Raw genomic sequence first — 16894 nt, forward strand, 5'->3', positions numbered from 1 at the left:
GTAGGTATTCAATGAACATTTGTGATGGAATGATTATAAGGAAGAGAAGAATAATGTAGTAAAAGGAGGACAGATGTGGTCAAATCTAGAATTAGATGGGCTGTCAGGTTGAGAGACTCCAGGCTGGGCAGGACAAGGTATTCCAGAGAGGACCTGAGTTCAGAAGGATCATGAGAGCAGAGCCTTTGTTATTTGGACCACAAACTCCTCCGCTCCCTATGGAGGTATGATGCTGTTAGCGGCGGTGCTCCTGGGGATCCCCTCCCCCCACCCCAGAGAAGGAAACTCTTAGGCACTTGATGACTTTGAAAACTGAGAACCAAGGTCTCTTCTCATCAATTTCATTTTTCCCGGTATTTCTTCTACTTGACAAACTTCTGGACGCACTAGGAAACTGCAGTTCAATTACTGCATTAGTAATTGAAAACAGAAATTGGTTCTTTTATTCTAATTCATGGGATGCAGGTAAGATTCCTGTTTATGCTCCACCTTGATGGTCTTTTTTCTAATCCTGGGGGAAAATCTGGATATAATTCTCTGTTTTAGTCCTTATAAGAAACTGTGGGCTTTCATCAAATTAGGATGGTCTGATAATATTATTTGGGAATTTATTCTTACAAATGATCTAGAAGTAGAAAGTTATGTGCACAGAGACACTTATTGTTGCATTACTTAAAATAGTGAGAAAGCTGGACATAGCCTAAATGTCTAGCAACAGGAAAATGGTTTAAAAAATAAATGGTGGCAAATCTACTCAAGAAAATATTCTTCGGCTTTAAAATTATAATTATAAAGATTATATAAGAGTATGAAAAATGCCTACAATATAATGTTAAGTGAAAAAAAACAAAAAAATACTACCTTAAATTTAGGCTGTGACTGTACCTGTGTCAAACTGATGCATGCATCTGGGTGAGAATTAAAAAAATTTTTTTAATTATGATATTTGATTTGTTAGGATAGCAAGAGTCTGGTTAACTTTTCTCTTTTCAATTTCTGCTAAAGTTATTATGACTTTGTGCAATTCAAGGGGGTTGGAAATAAGATGGTCTGGCTGCATGACAGAGCTGACTGCCCCTTTTGAAAGTGGAAAGAATCGCAGTGTACTGGGTGAGATGTGAACACCAAGCCATGCCTTAAACCGCAGGGCTGCTCAGGCTTTTTTCTCGAGGGCAAAAGCCATGCATGACATTCCTTCTGGCACTCTCTGGAATACCTAGGCTAAACCTCTGTCTGCCGCATGAGCTCTAACCCTGGAGTTGGTGGGCTAATTTAGATAACCTTCCCCATATCAATCATGAATTTTAGCATTATGTGCCTTTTAGGATCCCAGTAATGGTATCAGCTTCAGAGTTTTTCCTCATCTGAGAATTCTCCCACTTTCAAGGCATCCCCAGTTGAGGTGAACTGGCTTGGTAATCTCCTAGCTATATAATTTGGGTCAAGTTACTTATCCTTGCTAAATCTCAGTTTCGTCCTCTGTAAAATAGATATAGTAATAATGCCTACTCCATGTAGATGCTGTAAATGAAATAAGACAAGAAAAGTAATATTTACTACACAATTTTAATAGAAAGTATTCAACAAAGGGAAACTGTTGGTAATATATTATTGCAAAGGCATCCATCTGTTCTAAATGTGAAAGAAATAGGTTGAAACGTAAAATGGACAGAAGAATGAAATGCCCCTTTCAATCTCCAGAGAAACTTGCATTTAATGGAAAAGGTTCAAACCTCATTTTATTATACCTTTAGGTCTTAATATAGCTCCTACTTTCTCACTAGCTAATCAATAGCCTCTGGGTTTTAGTGTTCCCAAGTATTCTTGCACATGAAGATGTTGTCTACACCACTGTTTTTAAGTCAAGGAAAGGAAGCTTCAGTTCAGTTCAGTTGCTCAGTCGTGTCCAACTCTTTCTGTCCCCATGAATCGCAGCACGCCAGGCCTCCCTGTCCATCACCAACTCCCGGAGTTCACCCAAACTCATGTCCATTGAGTCAGTGATGCCATGCAGCCATCTCATCCTCTGTCGTCCCCTTCTCCTCCTGCCCCAAATCCCTCCCAGCATCAGAGTCTTTTCCAATGAGTCAACTCTTCTCATGAGGTGGCCAAAGTATTGGAGTTTCAGCTGTAGCATCATTCCTTCCAAAGAACACCCAGGACTGATCTCCTTTAGGATGGACTGGTTGGATCTCCTTGCAGTCCAAGGGACTCTCAAGAGTCTTCTCCAACACCACAGGTCAAAAGCATCAATTCTTCTGCGCTCAGCTTTCTTCATAGTCCAACTCTCACATCCATACATGACCACTGGAAAAACCATAGCCTTGACTAGATGGACCTTTGTTGTCAAAGTAATGTCTCTGGTTTTCAACATGCTATCTAGATTGGTCATAACTTTTCTTCCAAGGAGTAGCGTCTTTTAATTTCATGGCTGCAGTCACCATCTGCAGTGATTTTGGAGCCCCCCAAAATAAAGTCTGACACTGTTTCCACTCTTTCCCCATCTATTTCCCATGAAGTGATGGGACCAGATGCCATGATCTTCATTTTCTGAATGTTGAGCTTTAAGCCAACTTTTTCACTCTCCACTTTCACTTTCATCAAGAGGCTTTTTAGTTCTTCTTCACTTTCTGCCATAAGGGTGATGTCATCTGCCTATCTGAGGTTATTGATATTTCTCCTGGCAATCTTGATTCCAGCTTGTGTTTCTTCCAGTCTAGCATTTCTCATGATGTACTCCGCATAGAATTTAAATAAGCAGGGTGACAATATACAGCCTTGACGTACTCCTTTTCCTATTTGGAACCAGTCTGTTGTTCCATGTTCAGTTCTAACTGTTGCTTCCTGACCTGCATACAGATTTCTCAAGAGGGAGGTCAGATGCTCTGGTGTTCGCATCTCTTTCAGAATTTCCCACAGTTTATTGTGATCCACACAGTCAAAGGCTTTGGCATAGTCAATAAAGCAAAAATAGATGTTTTTCTGGAACTCTCTTGCTTTTTCCATGATCCAGCGGATGTTGGCAATTTGATCTCTGGTTCCTCTGCCTTTTCTAAAACCAGCTTGAACATCTGGAAGTTCACGGTTCTCGTATTGCTGAAGCTTGGCTTGGAGAATTTTGAGCATTACTTTAGTAGCGTGTGAGATGAGTGCAATTGTGTGGTAGTTTGAGCATTCTTTGTCATTACCTTTCTTTGGGATTGGAATGAAAACTGACCTTTTCCAGTCCTGTGACCACTGCTGAGTTTTCCAAATTTGCTGGCATATTGAGTGCAGCACTTTCACAGTATCATCTTTCAGGATTTGAAATAGCTCCGCTGGAATGCCATCACCTCCACTAGCTTTGTTCATAGTGATGCTTTCTAAGGCCCACTTGACTTCACATTCCAGGATGTCTGGCTCTAGGTGAGTGATCACATCATGATTATCTTGGTCGTGAAGATTTTTTTTTCTGTGTATTCTTGCCACCTCTTCTTAATATCTTCTGCTTTTGTTAGGTCCAAACCATTTCTGTCCTTTATCGAGCCTATCTTTGCATGAAATGTTCCCTTGGTATCTCTAATTTTCTTGAAGAGATCTCTAGTCTTTCCCATTCTGTTCTTTTCCTCTATTTCTTTGCATTGATTGCTGAGGAAGGCTTTCTTATCTCTCCTTGCTATTCTTTGAAACTCTGCATTCAGATGCTTATATCTTTCCTTTTCTCCTTTGCTTTTCACTTCTCTTCTTTTCACAGCTATTTGTAAGGCCTCCCCAGACAGCCATTTTGCCTTTTTGCATTTCTTTTCCACAGGGATGGTCTTGATTCCTGTCTCCTGAACAATGTCACGAATCTCCATCCATAGTTCATCAGGCACTCTATCTATCAGATCTAGTCCCTTAAATCTATTTCACACTTCCACTGTATAATCATAAGGGATTTGATTTAGGTCATACCTGGATGGTCTAGAGGTTTTCTCCACTTAAATTTCAGTCTGAATTTGGCAATAAGGAAGCTTAACTAAGCATCAAACCAGGTAGTATGGTCTGCCTAGTAACTCTGACACTTGAAGAAATGCATCATTTCAGGCCAGATAGAAGGCTAGGAGAAAGAACCACAGGTGGTGATGCCACAGATGACTAACCCAGATGGGGGAGATGAGAAGGCTGGAAAGCCAAGAGCCACAGCCAAGGACAAGAGAGGAATTTGGTTTGAAAGGAGAGTGTTAAGACATCAACAGCCTGGAAGAAGAAGTCCAGCGTGATTTGTGGCCTGTTGAGTACCAGGAAAAAAGATGTGGCAAAAGAAGGCACAGATGTTCTGAAGAATGCAAGGAATTTATGATGGTTCATAGTCTGACCGCGGGAAATGCCTGTAGAGGGCAGATCTCGGTGGGCCGCGGGAGCACTGGTTCATTGAGAAGATACAGGAAGACTAGGACTTCACAAACACCTTTCTCAGAGTATCATCCTGAGCCAAGAGCAAAGGAGGATGAAGAGGAAGACAAGAACTTGCTTGAGAAGAAAAATTAATAAATTTAGCAAGTCTTTAGAAGTAGATTAAAATATTTCTAAAGCAACAGCCCTCTTTTTCCTGCCACTCTTTCTTGTGAAAATCATTATCAAAGACTTGAACTGATATCTCAACAATGAGAATGTTTGTAACTCTCTCTACATTTTCTTATCAGAATTCCTGCTACTCAGAGTCAAAATGCTTCACTTCTCCTCCCATCCCTATTACACAGAAGGTGCTGCAAGAACTTGACAATCATTTCTTCTCATCATCGTAAAGGTTTATGCATGCAGTTATACAAATATTATAGAAATAATGTTATACAAATAGGTATTTAATTGACATTGTGGTGATTATGGAGACCATACCCATTAAGAGGTCACTGGATTTTATATTCTCCTTTCTCAGATATGTGAGAGGCTAGTTATAGGATTATAAGGAAGCAGGTACTTGCTTGAAGTCTGGAAAGAGAGAATAGAGGCTGCTCTGTTTGACAGATATGCATTTTGCTCCTGAACTTGGGCCCTGACTTTTCAATAGAGTTAGGTCAGAGCTAATCATGGCAATTCAGTGGTAAAGAATCTGCCCGCCAATGCAGGAGACACAGGTTTGATCCTTGGGTTGAGAAGATTGCCTAGAGAAGCAAATGGCACCCCCACTCTAGTATTCTTTCCTGGGAGATCCCATGGCCAGAGGAGCTTGGCAGACTACAGTCCATGGGGTTGCAAAAAAGTCTGATATGACTTAGCAACTAAACAACAACAATCATGCCAAATATTAGCATCAGCAGTGCCTTCATGCAGGCTTCCCAAATCCAGACCTGAGCCAAAGCGAGCAGACAGAAGGCAAGTGTTGAGGGAAATAAAATATCCCACAAGCAGTTATCCTGGCCCAGTGTCCCTGCACAAAGGAGCCTCTGCAGCTGTAGGACACATCAGGCCTCACGTTGCTTGCTTCTAATGAGGCCAACTAATTCTGCAGCCATGGACAGGTTTTGTGATAAATTGGGAAATGACTTCTGGGGCAATTGTCTCCAGTTCTCAGAAAGAAAATTCACAGAAGTGAGTGACTGGCTCAAAGGCCAAGAGGCCATTGCCTCTGAGTGGGGTCCCAGAGTAGAGTAATGTGGTCATTCACAAGTGTGTTTGAGTATGTTAGAAAAAATAAAAATGAAAAAGTTTGGTTTCTCCAGCCAAAATTACAAGCTGAAAATGTTTTCTGTTAGTAAAATAAATAAGAGAAGCAGAGATTTTTCCTGATTGATAATAATATTTGCTAAAAGCATTGAATGAGGTTTGGAGATAACAGACATGATATTGATCCCAGAAGAAGTAAAGAAGAAAACAGGATTTAGCTTGGAGATGACCTGCAACCTAGCCGCATCTCTCTCTTTATTCATACTTAACTTGTTTAATTCAGAAAAATAATATTTGGGGGTAGGGAAGGAGGTTTGGAGGAGTAGGGTGGCTAAAACTGAGTTCTTTGATTGTCAGATGACTAAGATACTTCTTAGTTGACCTTGAAGTCAACGTCAAGGACAGCTATCATATCCAAAGATATATGAACTTCTAAAATACAATAATTTGACGAAAACTGTTGACATCTTAGTCATGTTTAAGCAAGTAAACATTAAGAAGGAGGGAAGAAAATTATAATAGCAAAATTCTATAGAAAAAAAAAGAAATACAGACTGATAGGATAAGTCCAGATTTTAGCTGAAAGTTTCTGAGATAATATAGAAAGAAAGAAAGTGGAAGTGAAAATCACTCAGTCATGTCCAACTCTTTGTGAACCCATGGAGTTCTCCAGGACAGAATACTGCAGTGGGTAGCCTTTCCCTTCTCCAGGAGATCTTCCCAACTGAGGGATCTAACTCAAGTCTCCCGCACTGCACACGGGTTCATTACCAGCTGAGTCATCAAGGAAGCCCAAAAATACTGGAGTGGGTAGTCCATCCCTTCTCTAGCGGATCTTCCTGACCCAGGAATCAAACCCAGGTCTCCGGCCTTGCAGGCAGATTCTTTACCAGCTGAGCTACTAGGGAAGCCCCTAGATAATATAATCACTTTCCAAAGGAAACATTCAGCCTCAGTCTGCATACTTGCTTGATATTCTGATGAATCATATTAATGCTATCACTTGCTTGAGAACTCCCTGTACAGGTTTCAAAATTTTAACAAACTCAGCATTAGTTTATTTTATCAAAAAAAAGTGCAGCATTTGTAAAACCATGTTTATAATGGTCCTCTTTTGATTTTGTCCTCTGGACAGATGTTGGATACCAATGACAGAGATGATGACCTATCTGGATGCCCATTCATGTTATCAGATAAAATAACATGCAATTGTAGATGGAATTTTCTGGGGCCTCTGCACCTGTCCCCCCAGGAAGGAACTGAATATCACACAGAGGATTCATATACCATAGACAGACACTCAGGAAGCCAGTGAAATAAAGTGTTACCCATACTGAATACTAGGAAGTTCAGTGCTCTGGTCAACAATATTAACAACCCTTCTAGGACTTATCACTTACCTTTAGAAGATACAGCTTTGTGAAATGTTAAAAGACCATGTCCGGTGATTTCTAGAAAGACTTTTCTCATACTCATTCTGATTTCCAAGTGCCCACACAAGCAAGGCCACTTCCTCATGCCTCAAAACCTTTAGGATCTCAGTTTTTGAGATGGAAATTGTTTCTGTTTCAACAGCTCCAGCAGATGACTCTCTTACCTTTCCTAGCCTCCTAACTCACACCTGTATCATGCCTTTGATCTGGCTTCTGCAGTCTCCCTACATGGTCTTGTCCCCTTTCCTTACTGAAGCCCACCTCTATATTGAACATTTCCTCTGTTTTCCTCCATCATACTCAATGCTGATCCCTACTTTTCTTAAGTTAATCTGAAATATCAATCTTGTTTTTGTCTAAAATTAAACCTGACAAAGAGGAAAGTCCTAGTTCTTTCATTAGACTTTTCTTCAGTAGATTCTTCTCTATCATTAAGGAAAAGCAGGTTTCCCTCACAGCTCAGTTGGTAAAGAATCTGTCTGCAATACAGGTGACCCTGGTTCAATTCCCTGGTTGGGAAGATCCACTGGAAAAGGGATAGGCTACCCACTCCAGTCTTCTTGGGCTTCCCTTGTGGCTCAGCTGGTAAAGAATCCTCCTGCAATGTGGGAGACCTGGGTTTGATCCCTGGGTTGGGAAGATCCCCTGGAGAAGGGAAAGGCTACCACTCCAGTATTCTGGCCTGGAGAATTCCAGGGACTGTATAGTCCATGGGGTCATAAAGAGTTGGACATGACTGAGTGACTTTCACTTTCAGGGGAAAACACTTATGTGCCATATATGCATTGTTGATTAAAAAGTGGGCCCCAGGGCCATCTAAATAATCCTTAGAGTCACGTTGTTAGGAGGAGTGCTTGGTGTTACCCAGTACTTTGTCTACATGAGAAAACTGAATCTCAGAGAATCTGTGTGACTTGTGAGTTTGCACAAAAAATCTGCGGCTGGAAGCCAATGTTGTTTTCAGTATACCATATTGCCTGCTTTCTTATTTCCTCTCTGCATATGGCTCAGTGCTAGGTGCTATAGAAACACTCCCCAGGACTTTTCAATTCAGGAACGACGCTGTTGACACACCAGCATGAAAGGGACATCACATACAACCCAACTGGCACTGAAGTGCACACACTGCAGTTATTTATATCCTGTAATGCTCTAACCATCTCTCCCTCCCTCTCTCCCTCCCTGCTTCTCTCCTGTGTTCAACCTGTCGCTGACTCTGGCTGTTGCTTCTCTGCAGTGATGCCAAGGGCTGTCTCTGCTGCCGTGGAGGCTGTTTTCCAACAGCTCACTCCCTGATGCAGGCCCGGATGCCTCTCCCTACAGGGCCTCCACCTCCCAACCCTCTCCCTCAGACACGCCAGACTGCCCTGGCAGCCGCCACCCCTTCACCTGCCATGCTGACCGTGTCACACCCACCCCTGGGAAAATCTCCAGATGGACCCTGCGCAAAACACAGAGGCCTGAGCGAGGAGACGGATGGGGAGTAGGGCCCCTGAGAACACAGGGCAGGTGCCAAATTGAAAAGAAAAGAGAGATGATAGACTTTAGAGTGAAACTGAAAATAAAGAGAACGTGTTTTAATACCCCTTTGGCTGATTCATCTTCCTGTGGCACCAGAAAGAGGGGCGTTGCCCTCTATTCATGAATGCCTTATGTTTTGCCTACGAGGCCTCTCTTCCCACACCTGAAAGAGTAAACTGACAATAACAGTGTAAGTATAGGAGATAATGCTGGTGGTGGCATGGCTACAATCTCTACATTGGAGCCGGATTCATCTTACAATTTCCGTCATAGTCTTTCTCAAAAAAGTGAGATAACTCAGGTCCATACATGTGATTCCTCAACATCCCTTCTTATTCTTTCTCTTGTTTTGTCTGTTTTCATCTCATTCAGGCATGGGTCCAAGGTGGAGTAGTGATTAAGTGGGACTGGTGACATTGTATACTTGGTGGCTGCTTATTTCCAAAGCATGGTTGGCAGAAAAGGGAGCCTTAGATTTCAGTCATTTCAGAAAGGGAACTAAACTCTAATTCTTACCCTGCATAATATGAGCTTTGGCCCTAAAGTGCACCAGTGAGAAAAAGAATGTCAGTGATTGTCAACAGCAGAAGAGGAGAAGATACAGAGGAAGAAGAGAAAGAAAAAAGTGAGGAGTACATACACTGGTGTACAGTGATTGGGGGTACTTCCCTGGTGGTCCAATAGCTAAGACTCCCCAGTGCAGGGGAGCCTGGATTCAATCTCTGGTCAGGGAATTAGATCCCACATGCCACAACTAAGACCCAGCCCAGCCAAATAAGTAAATTTGTAAAGGTAAAAAAAAAAATAAGAAAGTGCTTGGGGAACTACTTCTGACCATGTATTTTGTCTACACCTATCCCATGCCTTGCAGCATTGTTTTGAAATAAGTAAATAGTTACTAATGCTGAAAAACCAATTATTTTAGTGAGTGGATTACTTGGGAGACATCAAAGGTAACAAGAGTTCAAGATAAGCCCACATAACTTGTTTGACTCAGTTGTAGGATTTGTTCTTGTAAAGTGCCTATTCCAGATTAAAACTATTCACTTTAATAGAGAATAGTCCTGTTTTATCTAGAAAAGCCATCTCTTAACAAAACTTTGGAAAGACACATTTTTAAGAGGAAGAAAGGAGGTGTGTACCTTCCCAGCTAGCCCTGTTGACTAACTCAACTCCATAACAACAGTAATTATAACAGCTAACATTTATGAGAATTCCCTGGTGGTCCAGTGGTTAAGATTCTGCATTTCCAGGGCAAGGCATGCAAGTTCAATCCCTGATTTCACATGCTGTGTCGTGTGGCCATAAATAAATAAACCCAAATTAAAAAAACAATTGCTCTGGCTCAGTTCCTCATTAAAAAAAAAAAAAAAGGAACTAATGGAGTTTATTGCATACCAGACATTGTACAAAACATTTTACATACATTCTCATTTAGCCTTCACAACGGTCTACCTAGACATTGTAGATTACATACATTCTCATTTAACCTTCACAACAGTCTTTTTTACACAAGAGGATCTAAGTCTTAGAATATTTGGTGCCTTGCCCAAGGTGAATGATGAATAAGTGGCAGATTCCAGATTTGTCTGACTCCAAAACCTGTGCTTTTAGCCACATGTTGCCTCCTTCGTTGGTATGACAGATGTCACGGGCAGATCATACTCAAATCCTGCAGTATGTCCTAAATAATGAAAACTATGTAACTGGAAAATGGTAGCTAATTTATATAGCAGGCCCAACTGAAATAATTCAAACTTATAAATGACCTCCTGGCATTTGATTATCTTCTACCTTAGACATTGATAAACCAAACCATTCCCCTAGGACAACATTTCTGTCCAGCATAGCATTTCTCTTGCCAAAGTATAATTTTGCTGGCTACATCTGTCTCCTCCAAGCCCTGGAATCAAACCTAAACTAGTAAATTCTGCTGACCTGGCAAGACGCTCGCCCTCCAGGGCATTGTCTCAGGCTAAAGTAATACATCACGTTGCTTCCCACTCTGTCGGCCCATTTCTCCAAAGAGCCCTAAAACAGTAATGTTTCTTCTTTGAATCTCTAGTTTTCTTGCCTGTAGGCCTTACGCTTTAGCTCCCTGGCCTGTGGGACACAGGCAGACTGAACAGCACTAGTTTCACACCTGCCCTTGAGTTGTGGCTTCCAAAAGAAAAGCAGATTTGGAAAAAGGAGCAGCCTCACCAAGCTCTGCTTCATTCCTTTCCTGCCCAGAGATACACAAACATTGACTTGATTGGGTAATAGGAAGACTTTGGTCTTTGGGGTTATGGGGATTTAGTAGCTGGGAATGAGTTGCTGAGTTGTGGGGGTGGTGGCAGGTCGAATAGGGTCACAGTTCCTAGAAAAGATGACCTCGTCCAATTGAGAAGTAGTGGGACCAGCAAACTGGCAATTAAAAATTAACACAGGCCAAAGTGAAATCAATGATGAAATTTGATAGGCTTTCAAGAAAAGTTTATGACATGCTGTTCATAGAAAAGAGGACATTTTCTCAGTGTTCACTTTTATAAATGCCAAAGGCCAGACCTACTTGGAAAGACCTACAGAAAAGGCAGAAATGTGCAGAGTCCACAAGCAACATATGAGGCAGGCAATAGGTATATGTTTTGAAAATTTTCTTCAAAAACAATCCTAATTTTAAAATATTTTGACAATAGTCTTGATACTGACAGGTACTTAATTCCCCAATATATGTTTGAGTATGTGTGTGTATAGACTCTTGCTATTCTAAATGCATTATGATGTGTATAATCTTAACAGCAGTGAAGGCATCTTTCCATACCTTTATTAAGTACATGGCCACATATATCTCAATATTTGTTTCAATTCAAGTGTAATTTCTGTGGAATTTTAAAAGGCAAATATTGACTCATCAAAAGGCTTTAATTTAAATGCAAATCCTATGAACTCAGGAAATACTGACCATTCAATGTATTTCAGTTGGGATCTAGGTAATGGCCCTATCACAATTTTCCTTATGTTAGGAATTCATGAAAGGAGTTGTTTTCCCACATAAAGCCATAAAACAGGAAAGACTGAGAAGTGAATCTCACGTTTCCACACATGCAAATAGCAGTTAAAATGCTAACTTGGAGATAAATTTAAGATTACTCACATTTTACCCAACTTTCCTACTAGCACCCCACACAGAATTATGTCAACTGGATGAATTTTTATTAGATAAGGTGGTTCCATGGAGCATTGTTGCCTAAGAAACTAATCATTCTGTGTTATCCTAAATTGTGTAAATTTAGAATTTTCTAAGTTTTAAAAACATCTAGAGGTTTTGGATAGATAGTTGGCGTAGGAAACCTAACTGTCTGACTTCTACACGTATTAACTGTGGTGTTTGATTGTGTGATCAAAGTTAAATGCAAATTTGTTTTATATTAGTTAATAATCCATGTGTGTTTTCTACCAGACACATAAAGGTTAATTTTCTAGAAATAGCCCTGAAATTACAACTTGAGCCATCTTACTTCTTTCTTTAAAAAAATTTTTGGAGTATAGTTACTATACAATGTTGTGTTAGTTTCTGCTGTACAGCAAAGTGAATCAGCTATATGTTATACATAAATCCACTCTTTTTTTGATTTTCTTTCCATTTAGGTCATTACAGAGCACTGAGTAGAGTTCTCTGTGCTATATAGTAGGTTCTCATTAGTTATCTGTTTTATACATAGTATCGATCATGTATATATCTTAATTCCAATTTCCTAATTCATCCCACCCCCACTTTCTCCCTTGGTATACATAGGTTTGTCCTTTATGTCTGTGTCTCTATTTCTGCCTTGTAACTAAGATCATCTATGTCAATTTTTTTCAGATTCTACCTATATGCATTAATATACAACATTTGATTTTCTGATTTGCTTCACTCTGTGTGTGAACTGTCTTACTTTTTTCCTGTTTTCAAAATACAATCAACTTTTCAACTCTCTTCTTTTAGCAGTTTCTAGAGAACAGTTTTAGTCCTTGGAACCCAAACAAATGTATGTCTTCAGAATTGAATATTTCCCTATTCGGAAAATGTTTGCTTTTTTCATTATTTAAATACTGATTTTTCAAATCAATGTCTCTTCTTTCTAATGACATAGTTAAAATAATTAAAGGAAAGCTTTCTCAATAACCAAGAGGGGAAGTTTTAAAAGAAATTAAAGTTGAGTACGATGTCCCAACTACATTCTCAGAAAGCTATAAGAAACACCAGTTTATGTAGCATCAATAAAGGCAGTACTGTTTTTTTTTTTTTTTTAACCAATGATGAATGACCAGAGTTCTTTGTTCTAGAAGTGATGACCCCAGTTTAATCTCAGTATTACCCCTTCTCCTTCAGAGATGGAAGGAAGCATCTTGCATCCATGACAAAATGTGACACTCAGCTAATTGGGATGGTTTTGATGATGCCGCAATTCTGCCCCAAACCCTTATAACTAGCAAGTTTGCCCTGAAGATTATTGAATTACTCCACTGACCATGCATTATTTAAAAGGAAGTGCTATAATTATAGGAGCCAGCTGTTTAATCATTGGAATTCTGTCTGTTGGCCAACTTTCAAGATAGAGTAGAATGCTATGATGGTACTTTGTGTCAGCTTATGGAGGATTCAGGCCTAGTTAGGTGGTAGCCAACTTGTCTGCTAGGCAGCCTTTGGTCTGCGTGCTCTGAAGCAAATCTACTGAAAAATAAATACATAAATATATAGATTTCCAAAGTCAATACTTCATCATCAAGGAAAATTCTGTGAAATTCTATACATACTTGTTCACTCTAACAGTTGAGGAAGTATATGGACCTTTCATAATGTTGGCATAACAGAACTCTGGGAGTATACATAGTTGTAGAAAATATTCATTATCCCAGTCACCTGTCTTTTGTTATAGTATTGAGTACAGAAAAATAGTTTGAGCATCTTCAGGAACTCAAGTGACAAATAGAAAACAAATTTTAACCTTCTAACTTAGAAAATATTTGGACCTCTTTCTTGAAGACAATGTAAGTGGCTTCCAATCATACTGAACATTTAGTTGGCCTTGATGAGTTTTCTCCATTTCTTTACATATTGCCGAATGTTTGGATAGAAAGGACCATAGCAGTCAGACGCTGTTCAATACAGGAATATGCTCCTAGGATCTCTAACAGGTGTTCATACACCCTTTACATAACTGATTCCAGCAATGGGACATTCATTAACTTTAAAAGAAGTCAGTCCCATTTTTTAACACTTTTGAGTTCAAATTGTTAAACATTTTTTCCTTATATCAATTCAACATTGTTCACCTAACAATTCTGCCCTGCTGCTGCTGCTGCTAAGTCGCTTCAGTCGTATCTGATTCTGTGTGACCCCATAGACGGCAGCCTAACCAGGCTCCCCTGTCCCTGGGATTCTCCAGGCAAGAACACTGGAGTGGGTTGCCATTTCCTTTTCCAATGCATGAAAGTGGAAAGTGAAAGTGAAGTCACTGAGTTGTGTCCAACTCTCAGCGACCCCATGGACTGCAGCCTACCAGGCTCCTCCGTCCATGGGAGTTTCCAGGCAAGAGTACTGGAGTGGGCTGCCATTGCCTTCTCCACAATTCTGCCCACTGGAGCACAATTATTGATAACAAGTGCTTAATGAAGAGTTTTTAAAGGTAAGGATACCTTTAAAACTGTTCATTCCATCTCATTTAAAAATTGCCCATAATGACAATAGGTGCAATTTGAGATCATTAGAAATCTCTGTTTTTCTCAAAATTGATACTGTTGCAAATTATTTTACTGCTTTCCTGGTAAACCACATTGCATCAGGCTCCCAGTTCTAGCCCATAGCAACAAATATCTTTATTTTGGTTCTGGAAAAATAAGAAATATGAGGCATCTGAAGGTAAAGAGAAAAACTTTGACCCTCTAACTCTGGCCTCTCAGCTGGTGAGAAATTTTTCTGTTGTTGTTATTAAATATCTTGATGTAGAACCAGAAATCAAGTCTATAAGATACTTCAAAGGACCAATTAAACTTTAAAAGGCAAGGTAAACACTTGTTATATTCATATATTTTCAATGAAGTACAATTAGTCCATGGTAGACATTATGAGTAGACAAAGCATCTTTCTAGGATTGTGGTGGCTAGAGATAACTGGTAGTTACATTTATGTCAAAATCCAAGTCTGTAATATTTCAACAAAATATTAAAAAACAGATATAGACATAAGGTAAACTTTCTTTTTAGAGCATTACAGAAGAGTCCTACATTTCTCTGTTCCTAAATTCACTGATCTATGGACTAAAAAGCACAGCTATTTCATAGACTGAGCCATGTCGAACTCTGAGCTCATCTAAGAGGTGACAAACCAGAAGGCTGGTGTGTGCTATTATTTTTTGCTGTGCTGATGATTACCTTCTATCTCACAAGAGGAAATAGACCTGTGGTGAGTTTCATGCCTGTCAACAGTCACAAAGAAGGGAATATGCAATATACACAATGTTTAATGTTATTCTCAGATGAAGGTTAGAGTCTTCCTCCAGTGGCACACAAAGAACTCCAGAACCTATGGAGTGTCAGGAGGAAAACAGAAGGGATGCTTAAAACAGAGGTGCTAAGTAGGTCCTCGGATCACAGAGGTTATCCTTCCCCATCTTCAATCCATAAGGATGAATTTTGAAATTAGTCGTTTCTAAGTTAGCCAAGTTTGAAGGTTTCTGAAACCACTCCTGCCACTTTACCTCTAAACCTCAAATTATCATTCCAAATTCAACAAGTGAATCTCAGTTATATCCCATTAAGAAATGTATTGTTTCAGCAAAAAGCAATTGTTACCTGTGGTGGATGATGAGGACAGTTACCTCAAAGTAGGCTGAGTCACCTTGCCCTCTCTCCCACCCCAAGAGAAAACCAAAGTGTATCAGCTACTCTCCACTGGCTGACCCCTTCAGCCTCTTGAAATGGCCACTGAGCTAAAAGTATGTAGAAGTCCTTTGTGGGTCACAAAGAGCCATGTAAGCCCATTTGTGTCTTTAATTTATAGTTCCAGGAAAATATTATATAAACAAACAAACAAAAAACAACAACAGCAAAAAAGCATTGTTTACATTGCTCAAGGGACCATATGAACCCAGCTTTGCCCCGGCTGGCGAGCAGAGGCAGAGAGTCTTCTGCACTGGGCAATCCTCCGATGGCAAGTGAAAGCACCATTGAAGTTCCAGCTGGGCACAGCTGCCCCGTCCCTTCCAAATCCCTCAACCATGAGGGCCCACAGGGTTTGCCCTGAGCAAAAGCAGCACACCCCACCCAGAGAGACCACAATTGAACCCTCGCTGAGTTCTATCCCCAGTTGCCCTAAGAATGACAATAAACCTGCCTTAAAGGGAGGAGGCATCCTCACGTTCCAGTGCCAAGCATCAGGAACACATTTGGATTCTTAGAAGATTCAGTGAATGGCTGGCCCCTCGGGCTGCAAGGCGGCCAAACTAGTTTGGTAGCAGGCCATGACCATGGCTCTGATCTCCTTCAACTAGGGAGTTCAAAATATATATAGGGATTCTGACTCTCAAAACTCCATCCTGAAGTACAGCATCATTATTACATGAATGTAAGAATTTCTGTTTAAAATATAATGCTGTCTTCTGTGTCAGAAATTGAGATTGAACATACATCACATTGACTAATTGGATCCTTCTGGGTCAATGGTTCACAAATTTTCTTCCATGAAGCCTGGACATCAGTGAAGAAGACTGAGGCCCTCCACCTCCCAAGGGAGGAAAGGGAGGCAGAGAAAGTCAAGCTCCATGGCTTTCTTGCATAAGCCATGGCAGTTTCACTTTTGTCTATTTTGTATACTGATGTATAAGTAAGATTTGGTGTAACAAAAGTCCTACTATGACAAAAAGTTTACAAAGAATTCAAGTACCTTTTTAATTTAGTTTCATATAACTTCTTTTGCCCTCTTTTTAATTCTAGAGCCAGGGAAAGTGTGTCCGTCAAAACAAAACAAAATAGAATCAAACTAAAACCTACTTGCCAAGTAAAGAGGCCTAATTGATTTGCAAATATCAAAAGAAATTTGATTCATGGTGTTCCCTCTGGGCAATCAGAATCAAATGAAAGATGGACATTTAGTTCATTCTTAGTCTAGTGATTACTCTATAAGAAAACAGAGCTAATGGTTCTGATCCCTCTAAGGTGATAGAAGTTCTATCACACTGGTATTGTTATCAGTTCAAGTTCCAAAGCTTCTAGATGTGGTCAGTAGCAATGCTGTCTCTTCATAGACCCTATATGATCCTAGCAAGTGATGCTCAAAGCAAGCTAACATA

The 16894-nt window shown here is 40.1% G+C and overlaps 1 protein-coding gene across 8 annotated transcripts in view; it reads left to right on the forward strand.

Annotated features, from left to right (window-relative positions):
• Positions 1-16894, forward strand: part of IGF1 (insulin like growth factor 1) — a 77359-nt gene that overhangs the window by 40050 nt on the left and 20415 nt on the right. The window lies entirely within an intron of this gene.

This window comes from Oryx dammah, unplaced genomic scaffold, assembly GCF_014754425.2.
Source record: "Oryx dammah isolate SB20612 unplaced genomic scaffold, SCBI_Odam_1.1 HiC_scaffold_29, whole genome shotgun sequence".
Taxonomy (NCBI): Eukaryota; Metazoa; Chordata; class Mammalia; order Artiodactyla; family Bovidae; genus Oryx; species Oryx dammah.